We start from the raw sequence: 22784 nt of genomic DNA, 5'->3' as shown, positions 1-22784 counted from the left end.
AGAACTGGCTCCAGGTGAGGACTCACGGCATCCTTTATTCCCAGACTCATTTGTGCAGACTGAAGTAGACGCTAGGTGTGAAGGCATTTTGAAAAATTTAGAATAGGTACTGAGAAGAATTAGGAGATTAAAATACAGCAAAGATTAACCTGTCCATAGCATTCATAAAATTGATTTAAATAAATGACTTTCCTAACTGTGACAGAATTTTAGAACTTCACATAAGTATCATCATGACCAGAGGCCCTAAGTCCAGTTATGTCATCGAGTGGAAGATTCTTATTGCAAATTTTCTAATTTTTTCCTGGAGCATTGATTAGATATAATATTAACTGTTGTGAGAACAACAGGCAGTTATGCAAAATACAATGACCAGAGTTATCTGATGCTTCATAAGGGAAATCCAAAAGAACTCACAGGTCTAATTAACCTTGGAGAGAATCCGATTTAACTCCCCCGTTTTCCATTTTGGAAATATACCTATGATTATATACCAGAACCAGAAGTAGAATCTAGGTCTCAGTCTAAAATTCATTCAGTAATTTTATGATGTCTAGCAAATACATCCGAATACAGGCAATTTAACCACTTCAGACTGGTGACACTATGCTACTTTTAATGCCATCAGAACAAAACTTCCACAGTGTCCCTCTGAATTCTGTTGTAGTGCTAGAGTGCTATTACTACTGGTCTTTCTCCTCACAGTTCTCTAAATCACTCTTATTGCAATTTTACCTATTTATTTCTGTTAGTACTGAAAAAAGTATGCACCTTTGTTTTTATTCCTCACCCATGCAATACTCAGATTTATGAGAAATTGGCTGGTTTTCCTCTCAGAGCTCAAGGTAATAACCACCCTTAAAGATATAAACTTCTGGGCTTCCCTGGTGGCGCAGTGGTTGAGAGTCCGCCTGCCAATGAAGGGGACGCGGGTTCGTGCCCCGGTCCGGGAAGATCCCACATGCCATGGAGCGGCTGGGCCCGCTAGCCATGGCCGCTGAGGCTGTGCGCCCGGAGGCTGTGCTCCACAAAGGGAGAGGCCACAACAGTGAGAGGCCCGCGTACCACAAAAAAAAAAAAAAAAATACATCCACCAGGTTTTGTGTTATGTGACACAAGACAGACAAAAACATAATTCACTTTATATTGATTACAAAATATATACTCCCCCACAGCTCTCTGATTGTTCAAACAATTTAGTAGAAATCTACTTTCTATTTCATTTATTGTTGAATGGAACACATCCTGAATTTGTCATCTCTTTTTTCTCTACTCTAAGTCCCTCATGTTGAAGGTAATCAATCCGTTGGTTTACAATATAATGCCTGATAAATTACAGCTACACATCACTTCATGGATAGAAATAATAAACATAGAATGGAGAAATGGTAGATATTTTTTAAATGAACAGAAAATAAAGAACATTTCATTGGCAATTTTTGGCAAATACAACATCAAAGACTAGAATATACAGCCAAGAAGAAGTGCTTCATTTCTTGAAGGAAAAATATTTCATCACAGCCATTAACCACCAGGTAAGAGACATGTCAAAAAAGAAAATTTCAGTGACACATCACTTTTGCATAACCATCCAAGAGCTAACACTGAGCACAAAACAAGATTGTGTTGACAGATGAAAAGAACCTGCCAGTATAAAATGCTGCCAAGCTATTGAGGACACGAAGGCAAAGAACTAACAAACCCAGAAGCTACGTCCTCATACATTTGAAGCCACAAGAGCAAAAATGCACATTTTAGGGAGCTGTCATTCCCTGTCATTTTTTATACAATTTAACCGCTTCCAAACTGTATTAGATCTCTTAGAAAAGTGAAATATGAATAACGTTAAAAAATTAAAATTAAAGTAGCACAAATATATGAATGAGGTGACACTGAGAAGAAACCCCTAAGCACCAAACAACTGCAGACACAATTGAGAATCTCCAGCCACTGCCAAATTATGCCCAACACAGGATGAAAGACACATACTGACTGAATGCCAATTACTACCTTTTTTTAAATTGGAGTATAGTTGATGTACAGTATTATGCCAGTTTCAGGTGTACAACCTACTGATTCAACATTTAAATACATTACAAAATGATCCCCGCAAATCTAGTAACCATCTGGCAGCATATAAAGTTATTACAGTATTATTGATTATATTCCTTATGCTATATATTACATTCCTGTGATATTTCTTTTATAACTGGAGGTTTGTACCTCTTAATCCCATTCACCTGTATCGCCCAACCCTCCACCCCTCTGCCTTCTGACAGCTACCAGTTTGTTCTCTGGGTCTGTGAGTCAGTTTCTGTTTTGTTTTGCTTGTTGAAGCACTATTTACAATAACCAAGATATGGAAGTAACCTAAGTGTCCATCAATAGATGAGTGGATAAAGAAGATGTGGTATAAATATATATATATATATATATATATATATACACAAAACTATTACTCAGCCATAAAAAAGAATGAGTTGTTGCCATTTGTGACAACATGGATGAATCTAGAAGGTATTATGCTAAGTGAAATAAGTCAGACAGAGAAAGACAAATGACTACCCTTTTATGCGATAGTCAAAAGACAAAAGGGAAGTTATGAGATAAAGAGGACAAGAAAGGAGAATAGAGCAGGGAAGAAAATACACTGGCAGCTAACAGAAGCAGCAGAATTCATTGGAAAGAACTGCCATACCTGGGGTCTAGACAAATCCGACTTGGTTTTAGTTCTCAATTTAGCAATGTACTTTCTGAAACAAACCTTTTCTGGCCCCTCTACACGAGATTAAGTTTTCCACATAACACTTTCAGGGTGCTCTCATACAACGTGAAACTTACCCTTTGTATCACTTGTAATTTGTATAATTATTTGTTTAATGTTTATAATCTTCTACCCCTCAATTATAAGCTCCACAATGGTAGAGACCATACCTATCTCCAAATCCACAGTACCTAGCATATAGTGTATATGTTCAATAAATATTAGAATACATGAATTAAATATAATCATTAATGTAACTACTTGGAGAGGCAGCATAGCATAATAATTAAAAGCAAAAACTCTAGAGCCTGACTGCCTGGATTTGAATTCTGTTTTTTTTTTTTTTAAACAAGGTTTGTGTTTTTTTTTAATATAAATTTATTTTATTTTTGGCTGCGTTGGGTCTTTGCTTTCTCTAGTTGCAGCGAGTGGGGGCTACTCTTCATTGTGCAAGCTTCTCATTGTGGTGGCTTCTCTTGTTGCGGAGCATGGGCTCCAGGGGCGTGGGCTTCAGCAGTTGGGGCTCGCAGGCTCTAGAGCTCAGGCTCCCTAGTTGCAGCGCACGGGCTTAGTTGCTCTGCGGCATGTGGGATCTTCCCGGACCAGGGCTCGAACCCGTGTGCCCTGTATTGGAAGGCAGATTCTTAACCACTGCGCCACCAGGGAAGCCCCTTAAATTCTGTTTTTGTCATTCACTATCTATATGAACTTTGGAACATTTTTTAATCTACCTGTGACTTTGTTTCCTTAGTGCAAATGAGGTTAATAATGGTATTTTCCTTACAGGGTTATGAGAATTAAACACATCGATATTTGTAAAGTGATTAGAACAGTAAACAGCCATATTAATCACTAAATGAGTATTAGTTAAGTGATTATATTTGAACGTTAATAAGACATATTTGTAAACAATATGAATTGAATTTTTTAATATATTAACTCTAAACCCAAATTTGGTATTCCCAAGTACAATGGACTACTACCGCCAACAACATATGTTCTACCCAATATAATTGTAAAGAATAAAAGTAAAATTCCTCCAATGAGATTTCAAATGACTTGTAAAAAATTACCTCAATATGCCCAAACCATAATAAGTAATACCTAGAAAAAGCCATAAAAGTGGATGAGAGGGTGACTGTAGCAAAAATGGTAAAGACTTCCAAAAATTCTCTCTTCCATAAAAGTAATGAGAAAATTGGCAAAAAGTGTCAAAAATAACTTTCTCAGAACTCTGCAAATTACCCAAATGCTCACAAGAACATGGCAAGCATTTCTTCAAGAACAGCTGAATATCAGTAATAACTTTGTGGCATTTTACTTGCCATCCCCTGCCCTCCATTTGTGACAACATGGATGAACTGCCATGTTGCAATTCCCCAACATGGGGAGGTCACATTTGGGTTGAAAATCAGCAGCCTGGCAGCCACCGGAGGAAAGCTGGAGCTCATTCAACACCACATTTCCAAAGAATTGTCCTTATGTGACCGGGGTGGTGCTTCCCTGGAAAACCCACTTGAAAATCTGTCTTCTGTATTTGATCTGACTCAAAACTCACTCAGAGGAAAAAACTTCTCCCCCAAATTCTTTTCTTTTGAGGATGTTTTTCAGCAGCAGTTACAGAAAATTGTTCAACTTTGTGGCTGTCTGAAGTGGTGGACAACAATTGGAGCAAATGAGAGACTAACTAAAAAGCCTAAAAGGATAATCTGGGGAATGAGGTGCCCATAGGGGATTTGAAAAGCTCCAACATATTCCTAGGAAACTAGAAGGCCATGTACATAGGTAGAGCTGTGCGTATGTCCAGGGCTGAATGTGTGCTCAGGAAACACACATGAAGATCTCACTTCTGGCTGATCTGGAGGCTCTAAGCAAGCAGGAAGTGAAGACTAAGGCAGAGATATAAACTGCTAGCTGAGCGGTGAAGGCATACCCAACACGCACGCAGACCACCCAGGCAAAACCTGGGAGACTCATTGATTCCAGGGATTTAAGAAAATCTCTGACCAATCGTTTGCTGATGGCTAAGCTAACGAGGCAGAAACTCCAGAGAATGTACATCACAAAAAATACAGTTTACAGAATTCCTTCAGAAAAATCACTAAACAAACAAATACCACAACAAACAATAACAACAATAATTCCTGGGGAAGGCGGAGGGAATCCAATTTCCTGATTTGCCATATTATAATATATAAATTATTCAATTTTCAACAAAATGTGTAACATGCAAAGAAGTAAGAATGCACGGTGCATACACAGGACAGAAGTCAATCAACAGAAGATGTCTCTGAGATAGGCCAGATGTTGGACTTACTACAAAGATTTTAAGTCAACTATTATAAACATGTTTAAAGAATCAAAGGAAACCATGTTTAAAAATTTTTTTTTAATATGAGAATGATGCCTCACCAGGTAGAGTGAGATCAAAATTATAAAAAGGACCACACAGGCATTCTGGAGGTTGAAAACTACAATAACTGAAATGAAAAATTCATTAGAGGAGCTCAACACTAGATTTCAGCAGAAAGAAGAACAAATCAGTGAACTTGAAGATAGGTCAAGTGAAATTATCCAGTCTGAGTAACAGATAGAAAAATAACGAAGAACAATGAACCAGAGCCTCAGAGACCTGTGGGACACCATCAAGCATACGAACATGTGCATATGGCGTGACCCAAAAGGAGAGGAAAGGGGGAGAGAGGCAGAAAGCATATTTGAATAAATAATTGTTTAAAATTTCCCCAATTTAATAAAAAATATTAATCTCCACATGCAAGAAACTCAACAAATTTCAAATAGGATACATGCAAAAAGATTCACACCTAGGGCTTCCCTGGTGGTGCAGCAGTTGAGAGTCCGCCTGCCGATGCAGGGGACGCGGGTTCGTGCCCCGGTCCGGGAGGATCCCGCGTGCCGCGGAGCGGCTGGGCTCGTGAGCCATGGCCGCTGGGCCTGCACGTCCGGAGCCTGTGCTCCGCAACGGGAGAGGCCACAGCAGTGACAGGCCCGCGTACCGCAAGAAAAAAAAACAAAAACAAAAAAAACCAAAAAGATTCACACCTAGGCACATCATAATCAAACATCTGATAGACAAAGACACAAGCTTGATAGTACGGAGAGAAGTAATTCATCACATATTTACAAAGGAGACTCAATAAGACTAACAGCTAATTCCTCATCAGACACCATGAAGGCTAAAAACAGTGGGGTGACATATTCAGTCAGTGTGTAAAAGACAAAAAAAAAAAACTCTATCAAACAAGAATTCTATGTCCAACAAAACTATCTTCAAAAATAAAGTTGAAATTAAGACATTTGCAGATAAACAAAAACTGGAAGGATTCATCACTAGCATATTTGCCTTCCAAGAAACACTAAACACTTCAGGCTGAAATAAAAGAAAGAGTAACTCACATCTACATAACTAAATAAAGAATACTGGCAAAGGAAACTACATAAGTAAATATAAAAGCAGAAATGTATTTTTGTTGGCGACACATTTTTTCTTATCTGCTTTAAAAGCCAAATACATAAAGCAACGGTTATAAACCTGTGTTAATGGGTACAATATGTGTGTGTGTGTGTGCACGTACACGCACACGTGTGCGTGTGTATATATATATGGAGAGCTGCAGAAAAAAGGGAGTGGGAAATGGAGCTATATAGGAATAATAGGAGTAAAGTTGTTTTACAATATTGAAATTAAGTTGGTATTAATCCAAATTAGATTGTTATAAATTATGATTTTATAAGCGTAATCCCCAGGCCAACCACTACGAAAGTAATTCAAAACTATACAGTAAAAGAAATGACAAGGGAATTAAAATGGTACACTAGAAAAATACTTAACACAAAAGAAGGAAGTAATGGAGGAACAGAGAAACAAAAATGACAAGGCATATAGAAAACTAAAAACTAGAAACAAAATTTGCCTTTATTTGGAGGATTCAATCTACTTACATTTAATGTAATTACTCATGTGGTAGGGTTTAAATCAAAAGAAAGCTGGAATGACTATACTAATATCAAATAAAATAGATTTAAAACAAAACCTGTTAGTAGAAACAATGCATGATATTTTATAATGGTAAAAGGGTCAATCCATCAAGAAAATATATGAAATTATAAGAAATTACACTATATAAATATATGAGAAATTAGAAGCGTATATGAACTTAACAGAGCTTCAAACACATGAAGCAAAACCTGACAGAAGTGAAGGGAGAAATAGACAATTCAGCAATAACAGCTGGAGAACTCAATATCCCACTTTCAATAATGGATAGAACAACTAGACAAAAGATAAAGAAACAGAAAATTTTGAGCAATACTGTAAACAAACTAGACCAAGCAGACTCTACAGAACACTCCAGAAAACAACAGCAGAATACACACTTTTCCCCAGTACAGAAGGATAGACCATATGTTAGAACATAAAGCAAGTCTCAATAAATTTTAAAGGATTCAAATTATACAAAGTGTATTCTCTGACCACAATGAAGATAAATAAGTAATAACTATAACTTTCTTCACTCTTTAAAATATGTAAAGACACTCTGAGGTAGGAAATAATCCCCATCCAGGGTCTCTGTTCCTGCTGTTTCCTTACATGAAATGTGCCCTCTATTGTTCTGATGATCTACATTCTATCCATCTATATTGGGATATAGGGTTGGCTACTCTAATAGGGAGGCCCAAAATAATAATGGCTTACACAAGATATTCATTTGTTTCTCTTACATATAAAATTCCCAGCTTACTTGACAATTCTGTTTGATGAGGGTGACAGGGGCTCAGGCTCCATCTTGTTCTCTGCCGTATTCACATGACTCTAATATCATGGCCCGAGAGGGCTGCTCCAGCTCTAGCTATTTTATCTGTGTCCCTCCCAGTAAGATGGACAAAAAGCAGGAACAGGTGGACATACTTCTTGCCTTAATGGCATGATCTAAAATTTACATGCTGTTCTGCTTACAACTCACTGCACAGAACTTGGACCCATGGCCACACATATATGCAAGAAGCCTAAGTGTAGCCTTCCTGGCCAGCTAGGTTCTCTTCCTATCTAGGAGGGAAGAACAGATATTGGGGAAAACTAGCAGTCCCAGCCACACCATCCCTCAAGTATCCACTCAAGTTCCATGTCCTCCAAGAAACTCAAAGACTACTCCAGCTTCCTTACTTTTCTGAAATTATTTTATCTACTATCAGTTAACATGACAGTTTGAAAGTCAGTTATTCTCTGATTATTTTGTATATGTCCAGTCTGTCTGTTCCTCCATTTATATTGTACGGTCTTTGAGAATAGGTTGTACACCCTATGATGCTTTTGACTCACTTCTCTGCCTCCATGGTATCTGGAAATACACTGGATACTACTATTTTATTCCTTGGCAGTTAAAATAAAACAGGTAAAATACCTGAAGAACACAAAATTACGTTAACATTTCAATAAATATGTTCTGCAAAGGTATTGAAAATGTGATTGCTGAAACTCATGAGTAAATTGATAAGTTGTAGTTTCTCCAAAATACAGCTAAAATCATTGACAAGGCTTTGAATAAGGTTAGATAACCAATGCCTTCTATCATTGTAGCTATGTTTTTAAAAACTAAGGTTAAAATTACAGCTGATTCATTTTATTCACAGATGATTAATTATGAGTTGATCAAAATTAATCAGTCGATGTGAAACTTCAAAAGAAATTATTGATTCTTCTCATGAGTAACCACCAATTAAAACAGTCAGGTGTAAGACTGCTCTAGTTCTTAGTAGTCTAATTCTGGATTTTTTCTCTTCATATTTTTTAAACAAAGAACATTATATAAAGACTTCAAATTAGCTCTTGGCTTTTCCTATTCAATATCAGCCACTTACCAAGTGCCAATCATTTCGCTGAACCTTCTTTAAAAAAGAGTTTTGCCAGTGGCACCGCACATGAAAAGAGATGACGAGATAATCCTAGCAAAATCTTACTCCAGTGTGCTGCCTTCTCTTCCCTGTTGAAAACCCCATAGGACATTGTTATGTGGGGAAAGAACATGATGATTCAAACACTGGAAACTGTTTCTTGCCACACAAACAAAATACAAGAGTCCTAAAAATATGGGGATCTTGAACAAAAGAAGTTGAAGTAATTAAGATTGTCATAGGTCTTGAATTTCAGATATCTTACTGGCAGTTCTACTTTTGGGGGGAAATTGAAATTGGAGTTATTATATAAATGGCAGGATTACCAAATGGATCTCCTAAGACACGGTAACCATGTCTTTAAAATATCTCCTATATTGAGTGTTCATTATTGGTTAAGATTAAAAACTAAAGCACAAGGCTATCAGACTTAGCTCATGCACTGAAGGCTCTTGAAGTCTCTATATAACTCATTTTATTTTCCATTTCCAGAAACTGAGTATATTTTCTCCATAGCTGTCCACAATCCAAACTATCACTGTATGTTTTTTAGTTATTATGAAAATAGCACCCCAGTATTAAAAGAAAGTAATTTATCCATGAATCTATCACCTAAATATAACTGTCTTCATATTTGCATTCTCTCCCAGCCTTTATTCACATTTTTCCATAGCTGTAATTGTAGTATAAATATAATTTTATGTACTATATTCTTCACTTAAAATTAAAATAGAATCTGTGAAATTTTCATGTTAATATATAATCATCATACTTATAACTTTAATGAATGCATATATTCCATTTTATTAGTACAATATACTTTATCATCAGTCTTTTCCCAGGACACTTGGAAAATCTGTCACCTTCCTGAAGACTTCAGTTCTTTGAAAGATGGTGTTTGCTGAGCACCTAATACAGGCTCCACATTATAACAGAAGTGGTGAGAAGTACCCAAAAGGCTAACACATGATCCCTGATTGCAACCAATTTATAATACAGCAGATGAGATGAGACAAAAGCAGAGGAGAAAACACAACCAAGACTTCAGGGGGAAGCTAGATCCCTTGAGCTAGTAAAGAAAGGCTTCGCTGGGTAGGTTGAAGTTGTGTGGAGCCTGGAAATATGAAGAGAGTGTGTTTGCATGGGTAGAGAGATATAGGAAGGGCATTCCAGAAGGGGAAAAGGTTATTTGGATATGTCAAGACAGGGGCCTTGGCAAGAGTGGTGAAATCTGTCCCAGGCTGAAGCAGAACTGGACCGGTAAGTGGGCATTTCATCCTTTCCAGTTGTGAGGGTTAATGGGACTCAGGGACAGAAACCTGGGTTGGTGAGTAAACCCACTCTCTTGGCAATGTCTGTCCAACAAAAGTGGGCAGGGAGGTAAAGACTCATGAGCAATTCCTCCCTTACCAATTCCTCAGGTCTTTCCCTTCATTGTGTAGTTTCATTACAATCACTGCAATACATAGGCATAACTCACAACACAATTAGGGTACAACCACCTGATGGTCTATTTTTTAGGCATTAAAATATGAAGAATACCACAACATGGAAAATATTCATCATATATTGTTAAATAGAACACAAAATATAAAATGGTGTATAAACTGCTACCACATAAAAGTAAAAATAGACATAAAAATCAAAATGATTATGTTTGGGTCTTGGGTTATGACCTAACCTAAGGAAGGGGGTGAAATAAGGAGAGAGCCCTTTCTCTTGGAGAGCTGCCCCCATCTAGTTTGATTCTTCCCCAGTTCTCCTGTCCTCTTCCCATTCTGTAGGACCTACATCTCTTCTGAGGCAAGAAAAACTTGGTTTCATATCATAACACATTTTTTCAAATCTATTGTTTCTTTCATATATTTACAGACAAGTCTTTCTAATTATTATATCTTCCATGATTTTCCAATGCCTATGTGTCATCTCTCCTCAACTGTAACAGCGCTCTTCTGAGGCACCCAGCTAAAAGGCTCTAGTTACTTGGCCTAGGTAGGGCCATAGTGTGTGAGGTGGTACATAAGGAGAAACACTTAGGGTATGTTTTAGGTTGAATTATGTCCCCTCAAAATTCATATAATGAAGTCCAAATTTCATATGTTGAAGTCTGCCAGTACCTCAGAAGGTGACATTATCTGGAAATAGAGTCTATGCAGATGAAGTTAAGAAAGGTCATTTCTAATTTAAAAAAACAACTCTGGCATCTATGTGGCATACAGATTATCAGATAAAAAGAGTCATAGAGGGGGAACAATTTGAAGGTTAATAATATGGTCTGAGATATTGGTGGCCTAGACAAGTTGAGCTGATGAAGATCACAGTTGATAGGAAAGATAGGGTTCATGGATCAGACCAAGGATTTCTGTTCTGAGCAGCTTGGTGAATAGTGGTGGCATTTTCTACTATGTGGACACTGAAGAAAGCCTGTTTGAGTTTGGGGGTTGACAATGAAATATCATAACCATCCTGTTATGTGTCATGGTACTCCTTTTTTTTTACATACAGACGAAAGGTGGCATAGAGATGTTATGAAGATTGACAAACAAATACCACATGATCTCATTTATGTGTGGAATCTAAAAAACAAAACAAACAAAAGAAAAACAGACTCACAAATACAGAGAACAAATGGGTGGTTACCAAAGGGGAGGGGAGTGGGGGTAGGCAAAATAGATATAGAGGATTAAAAGGTGCAAACCTCCAGTTATATAATAAATAAGTCACAGGGATGTAATATACAGCATAAGGAATATGGTCAATGATATTGTAATAACTTTGTATGGGGACAGATGGTTACTAGACTTATTGTGGTGATCATTTCATAATGTATATAAGTGTCAAGTTATTATGTAGTACACCTGAAACTAACATAATATTCTATGTCAAGTGTATTTCAAGGAAAAAAAAGAAAGATCATTAGGAGGGGCCCTAATCCAATATGACTGTGTCCTCATAAAAAGAGGAAATTTGGAGACACGTGCACGTCAGGAGAATGCCACGTGAACAGGAAGACGCAGATTGGGGTGATACACCTGCAGGCCAAGGAACACCAAAGATTGCCAGCAGAGCACCGAAGCCAGAGCAGAGGCCTGGAACAGATTCTCCCTCACAGCCCTGAGAAGGAACCAACCCTACCAACACCTTGGTCTGGGAACTTCTTGACTTCAGACTGTGAGACAATAAATTTCTGTTGTTCAAACCACCCAGTTCATGCTACCTTGTTGTGGTAAACACAACAGGAAACAAATCTCCATGGTGCTTGTTAAAAATTCATGTTTCTGAGCCCCAAGGCAAACCTAACACTAGAATTTCTGGGCATGGGACACTGGGATTTACCTCTATAAAGCACCCCAGATGATTCTGATATGCATAAAAGCATAAGAACCTTCTACATAACGCATGCCAAATGTTAAACTATAACACCAGCATACAGTTTTCTAGGAGAAATTACCTGATCAAGATTAGAGATATTATTTTTCAACAGAAATCTAGATGTATACCTCCGATGAAACAAAATAACTAACCTCTATACAGCAGCTTATACAAGATATTTTCATATGGTTTACTGGTTGAGTCCTTACAACATTTGTTGTGAGGTAGATAAGGTGAATGTTTATATTAGTCCCGTTTTCTAAATATGAAAACTAAGGTTTAATTTGCTGAGCATCACATAGCCAGTAAGGTGCTGAGCTAGAGCTCCTAGCCAGGTTTGGGTACATGCTTAATAAATGTTTGTTGGGTGTTGAAGGTCAAAGTTAGTCAGTGGGAAAAATTAGGTGATAGGATCAGAGCGTGGCATGATGGTTCCTGATAACTGACCTCATGGGAGTAAGGTACCAGTCAGGGTAGTTTTCTGGGTCCTGTCAGCAACTGAGGGCATCAAGGCATGATGGAACCAGTGGGCTGATCCTATCAGAACCAGTCCAAGTCACTCCTACCCCACACCCACAAGGCTATATCTAGGCTGTGTTTAACAGGCATAAAGAGACTTTGCAGATCTAATTTTATGTGTGTTTGAGAATTAATTCAGAACCACCACCACCAAAAAAAAAAAAAAAAAAAGAAGAAGAAAAAGAAAAATGTTACTGGCATTTTAGGTTAAACTTCACAGCTACTGACATTTCAGAAAAGCCATGATTGTCACCTTGAGCGTCACATAAAAGCTAGGGAAAACAAAGGAACACGACTTCAGCAAACAAAGACGAATGCTTTTAACCAAAATGATAGCTTCTGGATGTGTGTTTCAGTCCTTTTACATATTGAATTTTTACTCTAGATACATAATCCATTCTTATCATGTAGATAACTAGAGAAAGTATGATGTAATACTTTTACTTGAGAAACATTATTCTATTGATTAGAAATTTTAATGGAAATGGAGGGAAATGAATACACAAAATACTCTGAAAATTAGAATGAAAATGCACTGCCTCTTGCTGTATGGCTCAAATTCCCCAAATAATTATTGGTAGGGTCCATTGCCATCTAGTTGTATAAACATAAATGAGCCCAAGATAACACTCAAAGCTCAAAGAGTAATGACAAAGGTGGAAGAGATGGTCTAGTCAGGCATGAAATTAATTTTATAATAACAAATATCCGTTGCCTTCCATGTGCTTAAGTAAATAATTCTGAAACAGGGGGTTAAGATAATAAAAACAAAATCATTAACTGCTTCCACTAAATCAAACACAGAAAGAAACCCATTGTCATGTTGACCCCGGAGCCTGTTTAATGGCTAATTAAAGCAATTATTTTCATCATGACACAGACCTTAATCATAGGTACCTTCAGAGCCATAGGAGACTTTGGCTGGTAACTTTGTTGGGAGTAGGCTTTCTACTGTACGCCTCAAATTTACATTGAAAATACGAATGTCACTGCTCAGGTGAAGCAGAAGAGGAGGACAGTAGGTCATGAACCTAGTGTGGGAGCTTTCAACTGAATCATAAACCCCATAATCTAACCTTTGAAGGCAGACTTAAGATGATGTAATCTAACTCTTCAGTTTTTTTTCCTTTTTTTTTTTTTAAGGACTAAGTTAGCTAATTGTAGATAATAGAAGTTTATGATCAGTGACCACCTAGGGGGTGGGATAGGGAGGGTGGGAGAGAGGGAGATGCAAGAGGGAAGAGATATGGGGACATATGTATATGTATAACTGACTCACTTTGTTATACAGCAGAAACTAACACACCATTGTAAAGCAATTATACTCCAATAAAGATGTTTAAAAAAAATAAAGGTGATCTCAAAAGTTTAGAGAAAAAAAGAAAGTCACTTTGAATGTCACTATGTCATTTATGTTCCCACAGCTCAGCTTGGTTGATTAGAATATAATTCTACCAAGAGCAGAACTTCTGGTTCAGTGCCCAGATGGGTCAGTTAGTTTGACTCAGTCCCTTGGCCCTACAACTCATCATTTTTCCACCCAGCTATTTTCAAATGTGAGGCTTTTATCTGAGGAATCACAGAAGACAGTAGGGGAGTAGGGGAAGAATGCCAAAAATTTTTTACAAGTTTCGGCAATAACCCTAGAAAAGCTCTAAGCGTGTGCCTTACTAATGGTGTCTACCCACATCCATGAGTACAATGAAGTAAACATCTAGTGTGTTTGTCTTCCTAGCACCCCGTTCTTCTCAAAGCTGTTCTCTCCTTATCCCAATGTAGTTCTCAGGGATACTGCCCTGGTCCTACATGACTCAACTTTCTGGTCTCAGCTGATTGGTTAAAAGGCTGACACCTTTCCAAATCTGAGCCAAACAGAAATCCTTGCTTGGGATTTTTGAAACTGGCTTCAGAGAACATTTGTAAGTCTTTCCCTCTTGATGATCGAAGCAGTCAGATTTAGAATTTAGCAGCCACTGGTGGCCATGGTTTGCCCTGCAATGGAAGAAATTTGGCTTCAGTGAAAAGCAGGTAGGCTCCACACACAGAGAAGTAGAAACAGAAGGTGGAGGTGAAGGGCCTGACGGCATCCCATCCCATCCCCCACTCTGGGTGTGGCTGAAGCTCAGCTCCATTTGTACCCTAGTATTGTTTTATTTTTTAGTCTTTCTTGGATTTCGAGTGCTACAAAATTCCTTTGCTTTGCCGCAATGAGTTTCAGTTTCTGTCACTTGCAATCCAACTAACACACATATACTCATTCAAATGCAACAAATCAAAAATGAGATTGTCATTTTCAGTTCTGGCATTGACTCCACGTATCATTACGCTGCAGTAACAAACAACCCCAATCTCAGGAGCTTAAGATAACAGAGAATTCGTTCTAAGTGATTATGTGTCTCTGTTTGCTTAGGACAGTTCTAGTTTATGTGTCTTGTCTCAGCCAAATTATTAACAGAGCCTCCTCTACGTCTCGAAAGTGATCTGGTTTGAATGAAAAACTCTGTGGTCACATTATTTATTTCTCATTTATTTTACTTATCCATCACATAAGACCCAGGCTGACAGAATGGTCACTATCTGGAACATTGTCAGTCAACACAGTAGAAGGAAAAGGAATTTCTAGTATCTTAAACCAGACTAGAAGCATCAACTAGAAATGTCATGTCTCCTAACAACTCATTGGCCAGAGCTAGGCACAGCCCCATCTCATGGCCTGGGGCCAAGAATTCAACTCTTGTGGTGAAGAGCATTAATTACACCCAAACTCTAACTCCGTACTTATTGTAAATCAGTTTTCCTATTTGTAAATCTACAATTCTTACTCATTTTTTCTGATGGTCTATTACATGGGTCCTGAGATTAGATTAGATTATTTTAATTTACGCTTCCTTTTCTAAGTTTATCTCCCTGACAACCTGCACTATTTCATCTGACAATCACTGTATGCCTGTTTGTTAAACATAGTGCTAACTCTTGAAGGATAACACAGTGATTAAGGCATGATCCCTGCTGCCAGAAACTTAAAGCACTTTTTTGTATTCTTTAGAGTATATTTTAGTTCATCATACTAGTAATTTACTAAGTGATTTCTTTAAGAACTACCAGAGTTAATAACCCCAAGGTATGGTTCACTCACCTGTTAGGACCTACTATAGAAAATCTCTATGCAAATTTCATATAGCTGATTCTTCCAATTTAATTTTAATATAGCTTACATTCTTTTGCAATGAAAACTCTGATTTTAATTAAATAAGCATAATACAGAAAATCCTAATATAAAGCACTTGCTTTGCTCTATGTAATATCATAGTTCTACGTAAAGTCCCTTACACAGAATTTACTTTTCCATTATAGCCGCTAGAACTCTCTCCTCCACACAGAATTTCTATCTGCTATGACTAGGAACTCAGAACTTAACTTTCCTTGTCATGACTAAAGCTGAATGTACATCAAGATCTTCCTATTCCTGTTGCTTAAAGTCTAAAAAGGAATTGGAGACGAGTAATTCCGATACTTGTTGCCAGAAATGCAAAATCAGAAAATGTGGGTCTGGGCACCATAACTGGAACTTGAAGTACATTTTCTCACAGAATACTCTATAAGGTGGTGAGCTATTATATTATTAGTGTTACATTTCAGCAACATTATATAAGTTGTGTTATATACTTTCAACACCTGGGAGTTAATCATTTAGCCAACACATACTGAGTACCTCCTAGGCATAAGAGAATATTCTACCTGCTGGTGATATGCAGTGAGCAAGAGAGAAAGATAGAGCAACTTGGTGTCCTCTCTGCTCCCTTCTGCAGATTCTCTGCATTGCAGAGGAGAACCCTGAGGCCAGATTCTTCAGCCCTTCCCAGCAAGGAACCAGGTTAGAGTCATCCAATGAGAGAAGCCCACGTGGGATTTGGTCATCTCTGCTGGAAGCTGCAGGAAGACTCATGGGCAAAAGGCTAGTTCTTGAGAATCCCTAGGATCAGCAGTAGTAGTTCCCACTGAGACTGGGAGAAGTTGAGACAGCTTCTGTGTAGGTTCCTGAGAGTCAACTACACCCAACCATCTGCTTCCATGACCTTCCAAGGTGGTGTAAGCCTCTAGTTCCTTGCATAAAGCCCTTCCTATTTGGATTCCTAGGTGGCTTTTGTTGTCCCTTCTCCAAATTACTGATAGAGCAAGGCAAACACAGTCCCTGCCTTTACATGCTTCCATTCTCATGGAGAAGACAGACATTTAAGCAACCGATTACACACAGAACTATGTGATGGTCAGTGGTGTGCAGAAGCCAGCTTCTGCCAGTTGTCAGAGCTGTTGGCTAAATTTTTAGAATTGTGCAAGCCAGTCATTAAACACAGTCAATATTAGAAATTAAACTACATAAACTTTCAATTAATTATATGAAAAACAAAAGTAATAAATACTTTAAGCTCACCATTTTCTAATTTACTGCTTTCTACACTCTTGAAATTACTTAAATATATATTTGCACCTTTCGCGTGGAAATTCTACATCACGGTTTGCTACTGAACATCTTCTCAACTCCACTTTCAATGACATCACAGTGGTAGCTTGATATCGCTGAACTGAGAGCATTTACATCACTGAAATCAGCAAACACTACAAACCAAAGCATCCCCTATCCCACAGAGCTGGTTGTTAAACATTTACCAAAACACCACTAGTAACTGTGATAAGTACCAGAAATATAAGTACGTATTAGCCCACAAGGAAGTGATACCTGAGTTGAGCTCTACCAGTTGGTTAGGTGAAGGAGAGGGGAAGAGCACTGCAGGGAAAGGAAAAGCATGTCTGAACTCTGTGACGAGGGAAAGATCTTGGTCCTGGCAAACGTCTGAAAAGCTGATGGAGAGACAATGCAAAGAGAGAGGGTCTGTCACTTAGCTCCATTCTGTCCAGACTTCCTTCCTTGCCAGTCACCATGGTCTGCCACATGCTGCTGTTACTTGTGCATTTCTTTTCCCTGTCACCCAGCAGACAATTTTGTTGAAGACAGAGACCATGTCTTCTTCATTTTCCCATTGCCAGGTGCCTACCTCAGCTTCTTACCTCCCCTGAGCATATTTCTAAGTGAGTGACTGGATGAATCCTCATAACACTAAATTCAGTAAGCATGAATAAATTCCCAGAAAAGAAGACCAAATTCATATTTCAACTTTTTAAATTAAACAGAAAGAATAGGTTTCAAGTGAAAAGAGACAATCAAATATATATAAGCACTAATTATTTATAAGTTAGAAAAATAAAAACTGAACTAATAACTTAAACATATTCAATGTTAAAGGACGATATGTACTTTAGTCTGCTTGGGCTGCCATAACAAAATACCATAGCCCAGAGGGGCTTAAACAACAGAAATCTACTTCTCACAATTCTGAAGGCTGAGAAGTCCAAGATCAAGGTGCTGAAAGGTAGGTTTCATTTTGAGCCCTCTTCTCGTGGCTTGTAGCAGCCACCTTCTCACCATGTGCTCACAAGACCTCTTCTTAGTGTTTATGCACAAGTGGAAAGAGAGAGGGATCTCTGGTATCTCATTCTCTTTTATAAAGACACCAGCCCCGTCCACTGGATCATGGCTTCGCCCTCATGATCTCATTTAATTTTAATCACCTTCTTAAAGGCCCTATTTCCAATACAGTCACATGGAGGGTTAGGACTTCAACATGTGGATACTGGTGGGTGGGGGGGACATAATATAAGAACATACATCAGATTATTGGTTCAACAATAGAAAGAGATTGCTTCTAAAATTACATAAATAATCATGATAGCTATTACTGGATATAGATATAAGACATTCTTAATTACACAAAACTGAAATATGCCAGCTTGAAATGTTATAATTTAGTTTTTATATTATATATACTACATCTTTTATATTATATATAACATGAAAAATTTGAAGTAATACAACCCTACACACACACACAAACACACACACACACACACACACACACTTTAAAAACATCACTGAATCACGTCCCTTCAAAGCTGGCAGTAGGCTGACCACAAACAGCATCTCTTTCATTCCCACAAGGCAGCAGCACTTTGGCTAGTAAGCAGAAATATCAGAAATAAAAGTACCCCATGTACAACACTGGGATTTATAGCCTGGGGACATTCCTGGATTTATTTTGTGACTACTGTACTATTCTTTTAATGTTCAGTGCTATTATAATTTATAATTGTTTTTATATCCCAGAACAGCATCCCAGAATGCACTGAATGGTGATCCTGTTAAATGCAGCCCTCAAATCAAAAGCCATGGAGTGGGAACCTCCCTGGTGGCGCAGTGGTTAAGAATCCGCCTGCCGGTGCAGACGACACGGGTTCAATCCCTGGTCCGGGAAGATCCCACATGCCACAGAGCAACTAAGCCCATGTACCACAACTACTGAGTCTGTGCTCTAGAGCCCGCGCACCACAACTACTGAAGCGCGCGTGCCAAACTACTGAAGCCCGTGTGCCTAGAGCCCGTGCACTGCAACAAAGAGTAGCCCTCGCTTGACACAACTAGAGAATGCCCGCACGCAGCAACGAAGACCCAACGCAGCCATTAATAAATAAATAAATAAAATTAAAAAACAAAAGCTATGGAGTGAAATTAGATGTGATAAAAAGTAAAATTACACTAGAAATGTCATTGATTTATGAAGTCTGGGAACATATCCCCCCACGTTACACATTTATTACAATAGGAAAATTAGTGTTGAATTACGTGTGTTTTGAAAAATGCAAGGTCTTTATGAACCTATTCCTCACGTAAGATATGACTGTCTCGTGCATGCATACAGCTGAGAAGCATGGACCTCTTGTTAACCCAGAGACAGGGCGGGGGGAGTCATTGTGCCTCTTTTCATGAAACATTTGTACCTGCCTGTTCAGAAGTGTACATCTCTGTGATTATTTAAATAATCTATAATAGAAAAATTATGTCCATTTCCTTGAAGTAGCACCAGGATGGAATCGACAAAATGATATAGGAAATATAGACCCATAGGAAAGTTGTCTTTAGCTCTAGCTGGGCTTTTGTTCTAAAGTCATTTGATATGTGAGACACACCTCCTTCCAGAATCATTAATGTGCAATTTTGCCAAGAAGCAAGAGGATAAGCAAGATGATCTGATGTACTTTGCAGTCTGATAAATGAAGGTAATTCTTGGCAGTTCAACACATAGCTATGTTCGATTTTATCTTTTGTTGAGGCTACCCCCTCTGCTCTTATCAACTACCTCAGCCGCTCAGAGAATCACTTGATAAACCTTGTTGGTCTCTGGCTCCCTGTACACAGTCCCCTCCTCCCAGCAAGAGTTATCAAAATGCAGCCAAGGGCAACCAGACTGTGTTCTTAGGTCAATGGCGGGAACCCAGCTATACCTGGTTATCTGTCTTAAAGCCTGATTCTCTCTCTACTCTCACCCTGTCTCTTGATAAGCCCATTCCCTTTGACTCCTGGACCCAGAATCTGCTTCATCTCCATTCCTTCCTATCAGTAAGGTCCTCACATGATCTTTGCAAAAGTAACCAATCTCCTAGCAGGGACACACATACACACACACACACACACACACACACACACACACACACACACACACAATTCTTGATGTTTCCGCCTACACAATTTCTCACACTAACTTTCCTAGCATCTTTCAAATGTTACAATATAGCAGTCACAAAATCAGTCTCATACTCTAAATTTTATAAAACTGTTTATATTAGCATGAAGAAAATTAAAAGATGCAGCCTAATCGTTGAGTTCATTATGGTACTTAAGGTAATCACATGGTATTACACAGTGCAGTGCCTTGACAAAGCCTGACAGATTTTTACTAACATAAAAGATATTCATGTAGTCAGAAGAGCAGATTTTCTCCTTTCCCGCTGAGAAAAAGCAGAAAGAAAAATACTTAAGGAGAAACCAGAGGAGTTTTAGTTAGATTTAAAGATTTAGAAACTGTTATATAAGATTAGATGAAGAAATCTAAAATATCCTGTTGATGTATGAGAAGAGACATGCCTGTCTATCAGAAATGCATAGGAAATATAACTCAGGACAGCCAGACTGACAATTCCTTTGAGGCAGGCATCATATTTACTTTGTTCACTTTTGATTTATCAGTAACTGGAGTGTATGTGGCAGACAGACATTTACTGAACAGACATACAATAAACATTTGTTGAATGAATAAAGGCCTATTCAAAATCTGAAGTCAAATATGTTGGTTACAGTGTATCCATTTTAGCCAATCCTCATAATTATTGAAAGTGAGAATGATCTCAGAAATCTCAAGTGATGTGCCCATAGTCAAACAGGGAGATAGAGGCAGACTTGAAACTTGAGTCTCCCAGTCCTAAGTTCTGTAAATCAAACAACCATGGAGCTCTGTCCAAGGAAGAAGAATTAACAACTTATATTTTCTCTAGAATATCAGATGAATCAACATATGAGTGCGCTGAGTCCCAATAATTGGCAGTAGATTCAGACCAACCAAACTAAAACACTTTGTGTCCACTACTAGCCAAGCATTACTGTGGTGTTCTTGCACACATGCTTATTATGTAAATATCTGGACTATTCTATGAGGTAGGGATTGTTATCTCCATTTTAGAGATAAAGAAAAAGCCACAGAGAATTTAAGCAAACTGCCTCGTGTCCCTCAGTAGAGATTAGAAGCCAGAGAGTTTGATTCTACTTCAGTTTTCCTTGTGAAACCATGGAATTCATTGAACAATTAAATGGGACGACCATCTTTTGGGTCGGCCAAAAAGTTTGTTCGGATTTTTCTGTAACATCTTATGGAAAAACCCAGACGAACTTTTTAGCCAACCCAGTATTTCATCACCCAAATGAGGACACTTTTTGAGAATGAAAGAACTGTGACAACAAGCTTAAGCTGGCTCTGTCCTGGGCAAAACTGGAAGATCACCCTGGTCCTGCCCCTGGATCCCTCCCTCCAATACAGCATGTCTGCGAGTTCCCCATAATCTTAAATCACTCGATCATAAAGCTTTATTGCTTCTGGTTCAGGCTATATGTCTGTAATTCTTAAGATTCCTAGGTACAAACTTTCCCATTGCGTACTATAAAAGTAGCTGGAGTGTTTCAAGGGATTCTAAGTGAATTAGAGTCAATACTGTTGTGGTGTATTAATTAAATTAGAATTGCTGAAAGAAAGTCAATTTCTATTTAAAATTTCCAAGAAACGGTAAACCCTTTTTCTATTTAGGGTGATATCAATAGTGCTCTGCAGGTGGACTGAGAGAGGGGTGGGAATAGGTTAGATGCTAAGACCCCTATTTCCTACCCGGCACCATAATGCCATTCTATATTTATATAGAGCCTTTAGGTTGGGAATTTGAAAAGAGGGGGTTATTAGCTAGGTAACTTCTCAGTGAATGGTAGAAAATGTCAATTCCCACTTATTATTGCTTAATTAGAACTTTTTAAAAGTTACTTTCAAATTTCAGCATTTTGAAATGTCAACTTGTAACACTTGCAAATAATTTCTTTGAAGCTGTGCAAACTTCAAAGCCTTATATCTTCACCTTTTAGAAATAACCCATGGTGACACTAGTTGGCTCTGGAGAACTGGAAAGCCTCTCATCTCCCCAGAGCTCACTTCCCTGTACTGTAAAAGAAAACTGAGAAAAGGGCCCGAACTGGAGTTCCACTGGTTTGAGCTCAGAGTTCATCAGTTTACTTTCTGTTTCCAGCCATCCATGAGGGTCAAGCTCTCCTTTACAGATAGGGTGTCTTTAAAGAGAGACCAGGTTGTTCATTATTTGGTGGGACCAGAAATAGAAGTAATCTAATTGGCTGTGATCTATGTGCTTTGTGGATTGCCCCTCAGGTGTGGACAAGCCAGGACCAGTAGAAACACTTCCCTAGAAATCTGAGGGTTTTCTGTAGCTAGGGAGAAGCTGGCACTTGGATGTACAGCCTTGGGAGCACCTTTCAGTGCAAGTGAGTTTTAAAAAATGTCTGCCCATGAACAGAAGGCACATTTCCTTCCATGATCTTTATTCTGGAGATCTCACACATCTCCTCACCTCCACGCCTCTTCGAGTATTTGTACAGCCAGTTCATGGAGCAATAATGATATTGGTATGAATGTGGAAGGTGGATTCTTAACATTCTTTACTAGGAGAAACTGCATTATTTGAGATTTTAAAAAATTATCATAGGCATGGGTTTGTG

At 38.3% G+C, this 22784-nt stretch overlaps 1 protein-coding gene across 1 annotated transcript in view; it reads right to left on the bottom strand.

Annotated features, from left to right (window-relative positions):
- The window catches only part of HS6ST3 (heparan sulfate 6-O-sulfotransferase 3), a gene marked incomplete at both ends in the record, with an annotated part of 650046 nt that overhangs the window by 479776 nt on the left and 147486 nt on the right, over positions 1-22784 (bottom strand). The gene's annotated exons all lie outside the window — the stretch shown is intronic.

This window comes from Leucopleurus acutus, assembly GCF_964270905.1.
Source record: "Leucopleurus acutus genome assembly, chromosome: 18".
NCBI lineage: Eukaryota > Metazoa > Chordata > Mammalia > Artiodactyla > Delphinidae > Leucopleurus > Leucopleurus acutus.
The sequence above is the reverse complement of the archived record's forward strand: the minus strand, read 5'-3'. Positions and strand labels throughout refer to the sequence as shown.